The sequence below is a fragment of the Pinus tabuliformis genome, chromosome 1_1 (genome assembly GCF_031772625.1).
Source record: "Pinus tabuliformis cultivar Carrire ecotype Pingquan chromosome 1_1, CPIR1, whole genome shotgun sequence".
NCBI lineage: Eukaryota > Viridiplantae > Streptophyta > Pinopsida > Pinales > Pinaceae > Pinus > Pinus tabuliformis.
In genome coordinates, this window is record NC_142297.1 from 648,037,003 (window position 1) to 648,045,042 (window position 8,040).

Genomic DNA, 8,040 nt, shown 5'->3' on the forward strand with positions numbered 1-8,040 from the left:
CTTCATCCAAGGGTGAGGATGAAGAAAACCTTGCATTGGTTGGAAATACAAAGAAGGGAAAAGGGAAGAAATCCCAATCCAAATCAGAATCCAGTCAAGGGGGTAAGAAGAAAGATTTGTCAAAAATTAAATTCTTCCATTGTCATGAATTTAGGCATTATTCCACGAAGTGTCCACACAACAAGACAAGCAAGAAGACCTCAGGAGGAGCAGTAAATGAACCTTTAGCTTCATAGTTTGAGCTTGACTTCACCCTTATTGCTTGCATGGCCAGTGTAGGTTTTAACCCTGTACAAAAATTACCTGCATACAAATTCTAAAAACACAAAATAAACAATGGCGAGAGCATAAAACATAAAACATATATACACATATATTTTCCCCTGGATCCCAAAACCGGGACTACCAGATTGATTTTTCATTATATTCCTTTCAATGTTACAATACATATATATACATTTTGAAGCATCCATAAACCCCAATCCATTAACCATGGATTAGAACATAATCGTAGTTCCCTTAACCGGATCTACAAAATACCATGGACAGAAAACCATCGTACCCAAAACCATGTTCGAAATCCATGCACAAAACCATAGGTAGGTCCCCCACCTAATATAGAGTCCATAAATTTTTTCTCGTGGCGCTACCCTGGACCCCATGCAAGGGGGCTACCACCCCCCTCCATATCCCCAAACAGGGAAGGTAGCTGCCCCCCCGGCACAATGTATAGGGAGGGTTTCCACCCCCCCCGCAACGCGTGGGGTAGTCATGGAAAGAATATAACACAACCCAACATTCTCCCACTTGTTGTTTTCTTTCCACAAGGGGTCATAGGAGAGCTTAGTCATTGATCCAAGCCTACAATGTCCATTGTTTCTCTACACCAAGAGAAATTCTCGGTACTCATAGAATTTGTCAATGCATCTGTAGTATTCTTCAAAGTATCCAACTTTACCAGCAACACCTTTTTGTCCTCAACCATATCCCTCACAAAGTGATACTGAACATCAATGTGTTTTTTATTTGAATGATAAGCAGGGTTATTTTCCAAGAAAATTGCACTTTGGTTGTCACAATCTATCCTTATAGCTCATTGTACTAACCCCATACTTGAACTCAATCTCTGAAACCAAACTACTTCCTTTCTTGCATGAGTGGTTGCCATGTATTCTGCCTCTGTAGTTAAAAATTCCACTACAGACTGTCTCTTACTCATCCAACTAACTGCACCTCCAAATAGGTTAAACACATACCCACTTGTAGATCTTCTCTAATTCGAATCTCCAGTCCATTTTGCATCAAAAAAGCCACGGATGTCCAAAACTTTGTCCAATCCTGGTCTTCCTTGGTAGCACCAACCATAATCACTAGTGCCACGCAAATACCTGAAAACCCGCTTCATTGTTGTCCGATGCTCCTTCCTTGGTTTTGACATAAACTTGCTCAATACTCCCATTGCACATGCAATGTCTGCTCTAGTACAAACCATTGCATACATCAGGCTACCAACTACACTTGCATATGGAACACGAGACATGTCCTCTTCCTCTTCTTGTGTCTTGGGACACTGTTCAATAGATAACTTTACACCTACAGGAATAGGAACCTTCACCAGTTTACCATCTTGCATATTAAACCTTTGCAATATTGTCTCAGCATACTTCCTCTGGTTTAACCAGAGCTTCCTCTTTACCTAATCTCATTTAATTTCTATGCCCAAAATATAGTTTGCAGCACCAAGATATTTCATGTCGAATTTGGAGGACAATTGGGTCTTCAAATCCTACATAATTTCTTTGTCATTTCCAACCAGCAACATATCATCCACATACAAGACCAGATAAATAGCATGGTCACCAATTAATTTAAAATACACACATGATCTGCTTTGCTTTTGGTGAAGCCAAGTCCCCGTATAAATGTATCAAATTTATGATACCACATCCTTGGTGACTATTTTAACCCAGCAAAGACTTTTTTAACTTGCATACCAGTTCTTTCTTACCCTTCACCGCAAGGTCTTCAGGTTGCTTCATGTATATCTCTTCTTCCAGATCCCTATGAAGAAACGTTGTCTTCACATCCATCTGCTCTACCTCATAATCAAAAGAAGCAACAGCAGATAAATTAACCCAACAAAGACTTTTTTAACTTGCATACCAGTTCTTTCTTACCCTTCACCGCAAAGCCTTCAAGTTGCTTCATGTATATCTCTTCTTCTAGATCCCTATGAAGAAATGTTGTCTTCACATCCATCTATTCTACCTCATAATCAAAAGAAGCAACAACAGATAAAATTAATCTAATAAAATCTACCTTGGAAACAGTAGAAAAAATATCACCATAATCAATTCCCAGCACCCGGGAATAACCTTTTGCTACCATCCGACCTTTGTATTTCTCCACCTTTCCTTCTTCATTCATCTTCTTCTTAAACACCCATTTTTTGCCAATGGGTTTCCTTCCAGCCGGAAATTCCACTAGATCTTAAGCCTCATTTTTGTGCAAAGATGCCATTTCATCAACCATGGCCTCTTTCTAGAGTTTACCATCCTCTGAATCTACTGCTTCCCTCACAGTTTTGGGATCATCATCAGTAATAGATAAAGAAAAATTTGAACAAAAACCAGATGGACTATACCTTTCTGGCTACCTCCTTTCTCAAATTGATCTTCTCACAACCGAAGTTTGTGGCTCTTCATCTTCTGATTCCTCTTCTGCTATAGAGTCTGACTCTTCCTCCTTTATCTCAAACTCTATATTCTCAGGTTCCTTTGTTAGGACTTCATGTTTAATAACATCTTTCATCTCTCTACAAACCACATCTCGGTTGTATACAACCTTCCTTATTTTTGGGTTCCAAAGCATATAACCTTTTAAACCATCCTTATACCCAATAAAGATGCACTTTTCATATTTACTATCCAACTTTGTTCTTTTCTCCTTTGGAACATGTACATATGCATCACATCCAAATACCCTCAATGTGAAAGAGAAGGTTTCTTACCAGTCCATACCTCTTGTGGAGTCTTATCCTTCAACACTGATGAAGGTGATCTGTTGACCAGGTAACATGCAGTCTCCACTGCCTCTACCCAGAATTCCTGTCCTAACACTGCAACACTAAGCATGCTTCTTGCATTTTCTATCAACTTCTTGTTCATTCTTTATGCAACTCCATTTTGTTGAGGTGTGTATGGAGTAGTCTTTTGGCGTGCCATACCACACTTCTTACAGAACTCTTCAAATTTCTTATTGCAAAACTCTCCACTGTTATATGTCCTCGGCACCTTTATATTCTTCTCTATCCAGTTTTCCACGAGAGCCTTAAATTCTTTGAATATGTCAAAGACTTCAGATTCATTCATGAGGAAATAAATCCATGTAATCCTTGAGAAGTCATATATAGATGATACATAGTACACAAACTTACACAGTGATGGAACCGACACAGGTCCAAACACATCACTATGCACAACCTCAAATATTCATTTCGCCATCTTGGCACCAGAGGGGAAACTCACCCAATTCTGCTTCCCGTATACACAATTTTCACAAAATCAAAATCCAAATATCAATTAGACATACCTTCTATCATAACATTACCATGAAGTATTCAAAGGACCTTCTCTCCAATATGTCCAAGCCTTTGATACCATAGCATGGTCTTTTCTCCAGAGACCACTAGATTTTTTGCTCCACTTTCAGGAACCACAAAATTGTTGCAACCATCAATAATAATTCTACCTTGAAGCTTGTATAGAGTTACAATCCGAACTCCCCGCATCAATAACAGTGATCCCCGAACCATCTTGCAGGTATCTTTCTTGAACACTATTTTTACACCTGCATCATCCAACTTACTTACAAAAATCAGATTTCTAGCCAATGCAGGAATATGAAAAACACCTAGAAGTGTTCTAATTCTTCCACCTTGCAACTTCAACTTGAATTTTCCACTACAAATTATTCTAGCCTTCCTGTCATCCCCTAAGAATACATCACCACCATCATATTTCTCATGCTTGTAGAACCACTCTCTATGGGGAGTGAAGTGAAATGATGCACCTGAGTCAATCAAACATTCCTCGTGATCTACATGTGTACTTTAAGAAAAAGCCAAGTACACATCTCCAATTTCATCTGATGTTGTCGCCTCTATAGAAGGAGCATCATCAGATCCATTTCCTTTCTCAGGAGCTTTAGATTTACAGTCCCTTTTGAAGTGCCCTTCCTTTCTGCATTTCCAACACATCTTTACAGGTTTTCCTGGAGATTTAGATCTCCCACTCGAGGAATTATTTTTGTTTATGTTCTGAGATCATCCTCATACAGACAAGGAATCACCATATTTTTCTGTCTCATTTCCTCTGATAGTAAGGATGATATTATTTCATCAATATGCAAGGCAGTTGCGTTGCTACCTATTGCAAAAACCAGACTATCCCACGAATCTGGTAAAGAACAAAACAACTGATGCACTTATCTTCATCCGAAATTTTAATATCAATAGATAATAAATGGCTTACCACACTATTAAATGAGTTCAGATGCTTTGTCACCGAGACTCCATCTTTCATCCTCAGGTTGTACAATAGGAATAGTTTATTCACTAGAGACTTAGATTGGTACAAAGTCCCTAACTTGTCTCACAAATCCTTCGTCGAAGCTTCCCCTGATACATTAAAAAATACTGAATCTGAGACACACAATCATATTATGCTCTTTGCCTTACGATCCAACTTCACCCAGTCTTCAGCTATCATTGTTTTTGGTTTAGTACCTGTATCTACCATGATCCACTGATCTTTATCCACCAGCAGATCCTCCATCTTGAGTTTCCACAACTCAAAACTCTAACCATTAAATTTTTCGATCTTTATCTTTCCACTGCTCACCATCTTCTTTCACCACAAGAATCGATCCTGTAGATCTCCCATCGCAATAAAATCTCAACAGCAAAGGTGTCCCCTTGAAGCCAAAACAACTCTAATACCAAATATAGGTTTTAAACCTATACAGAAACTATGCACATATGAATTCTAAAAACATAAAATGAACAATGGTGAGAGCATAAAACATAAAATAGATATACACAGAGATTTTCCCTTGGATCCCAAAACTGGGACTGCTAGATTGATTTTTCATTATATTCCTTTCAATGTTACAATACATATATATACATTCCGAAGCATCCATAAACCCTAATCCATTAACCGTGGATTAGAACATAACCATAGTTCCCTTAACCGGATCTACAAAATACCATGGACAGAAAACCATCATGCCCAAAAACATGTGCGAAATCCATGCACAAAACCATAGGTAGGTCCGCCCTCCTAATATAGGGTATGAAATTTTTTCCTTGGGCACTGCACCAAACCCCATGCAGGGGGGCTACCGCCCCCCTGTGAACCCCCCCCCCCCCGCCCCCGCGTATGGGGTAGTTTTGGGAAGAATATAACACAACCCAACAACCAGCACAATGATGGGGAGTGTGTGGTACTTGGACTCAAGTGCATTGTTCCACATGATAGGGCATAGAGATTTTTTTAGTGACATGTAGGAGAAATATTTGCATATGCACATCAAGATGGGGGATCACGGAAGGTATAACGTGACTGAGATTAATATAGTCACCTTTCAGAGGGATCCCCCCTCCCCACCAAAGGCTCAAGGATGTCATGTTCGTTTTGGGCCTAAAGAAAAATTTCATCTTTGTTGCAATTTGGAAGACCATGGTTATGATGTGATCTTCAATAAAGGAAAGGCATTCCTGAGACATGTAGCCATGGAACATATGAAGCAAATCGAGGTTCGTGTGAAGACATTGTACAAGCTAGACGTGGAGGATTGTGTTGCATTGAGCACAAAGGTGGAGAAGGTGCAAAGCCGCGATGTCGGTGAAATTTGGCATAAAAGACTTGGCCATTTGCATCATGGTGCTTTTAAGATCATGCAACAGATAACCACATGCCTCCCCAAAGGAGCACTTGAGTAACAGGATGTATGCAAAGGATTTACTTTAGGGAAGTACATAAAATCCACATTCCATGATCGAGACATTAAAACACATGCAATATTAGAAAGGATCCACTCGAATGTCTATGGACCTTTCTCAATATCCTCCACTATCGGGCACAAATATTTTGTCATTTTTATTAATGACTTCTCATGGAAGTGTTGGATATTCATGTGGAAGAAGGATGAGACATTCTCCAAGTTCGTAGAATTCAAGGCACTAGTTGAGAAAGAAACGGGCATGAAGGTGAAGGCTCTTAGGAGTGATAATGGAGGTGAGTACGTGTCAAATGAATTTAAAAAAAATTGTGCAAAATAAGGCATTTGACGAGAGTTGACAACACCCCACAACCCACAGAAGAATGGGGTGGCTAAGAGAAAGAATTGTAGCATTGTGGGATAAGCAAGGGCAATGTTGCATGATCAAGCCCTACCTCTGCATTTGTGGCTTGAGGCATGCAACTGTTATGAAACCAGCTCACAAAAAGATAGAAAAGATAGATCGACGCCTTAGAATTCAGCCTCTTCGAGGGGGCAACCTCTTTTACATTATAGAAATGAACAATTCTTGGATGATATAAATGAAAATACCTCCTTTCTATATATAGGAGTCTAAGTGGTCATAATGTAATGAGAGCCGACATAACAATAATAATGTAAGAGAACAATAATAACAATAGTGGGCTTCTATGGGGCACAATAGTAACAATATGGGGACTACATGGGTACAACAATATAATAAGGAGGTTGTACTAATAACAATAAGGGGTTACACTAGTAGTATAGGGGCCTAACATGCCCCTCTCCTTCAAAAAGTGTTTTCCTCAACGCTTGAGTAGTTCTTGATGCTTCTGTATAAAATTCTTGTCCTTCCATGTGAATTCTTCAATAGGTAAGTTCTTCCACTTGATGAGATGCTTTGAAATTGATCGATTTCGTAGCTGTCAACTTCTCGGTTCTGTAAATGCTTCAGGTTCCAATATGCTTTTTCCTTCCTTGTCAAGTTCTGGAAATATTGTTGGAACTAGGATATTCGGCAACTTTTGAATGAGTTCCCACCCTGCTTCACCATTCTTCCATTCATACCTTCCTTTGTTTATCAAATTTGGTTGGATAATTGTACCAACCTCTACCATTTCTGCAACCATATGTTCAATTTCACTCCTTTGGGTATATGGATATCTATAAGGATTGACGTTTGGAGGAACACATCCTGGAATAAAATGAATAGCATGATCATGATCACGAATACATGGGAGACCTTTGAGAGTCTCAAATACCTTGGAATGATTGTCCAAGACTTTTTGGAGATCTGGAGAAATACATGATTTCAATGTGCGAACAGTTAGCGAACATAATTGTGAAATCATGCCTCATTGTTCTTTCTTTAGAATCTTTGTCATTCTGTAAGAGTTGATTATCTTTCCTAGTTTCCCTGTGATACCCCTTAATTCAACTTCCTTTCCTTCCGAAGAAAATTTCATAAAAAGTTCTTGAAAATTAAAAGTTGTTGTACCCAAGGATTGTAGCCATTGGACTCCTAGTACAACATCAGTAGCACCCATTGGAACATAAAACATTGGACTATTCAATAAATACTCTCCCATGGATAGCTTGATATTATGGCACTTTCCAGGGCAATTTATGGTTCCTCCACTTACAACCATCACTTAACACTCTGGTGCTGGATCTAGGAAGTAATTCAAGTCCTTGGCTATCTTACAATTAACAAAATTATGGGTATTACTTGAATCAATCAACACTATTACATTTTTCTTCTTGATATGTCCTTCTATCTTCATAGTTTTAGGAGTGGTAATTCCAATGAATGCATTACAAGATATGGTCAGATTCATTTCTTCTTTCTCTGGGGTTGGTTCCTGGTGAGTATCCTTTTCTTTTGATGTTCCTTGATACTTTTCTTCCTGATATTTCATTGTTTGAACCTTCTTCTTCTTGATATGTCCTTCTATCTTGAGAGTTTGGGGAGTGGTAATTTCTTCCGATGCTTTACAA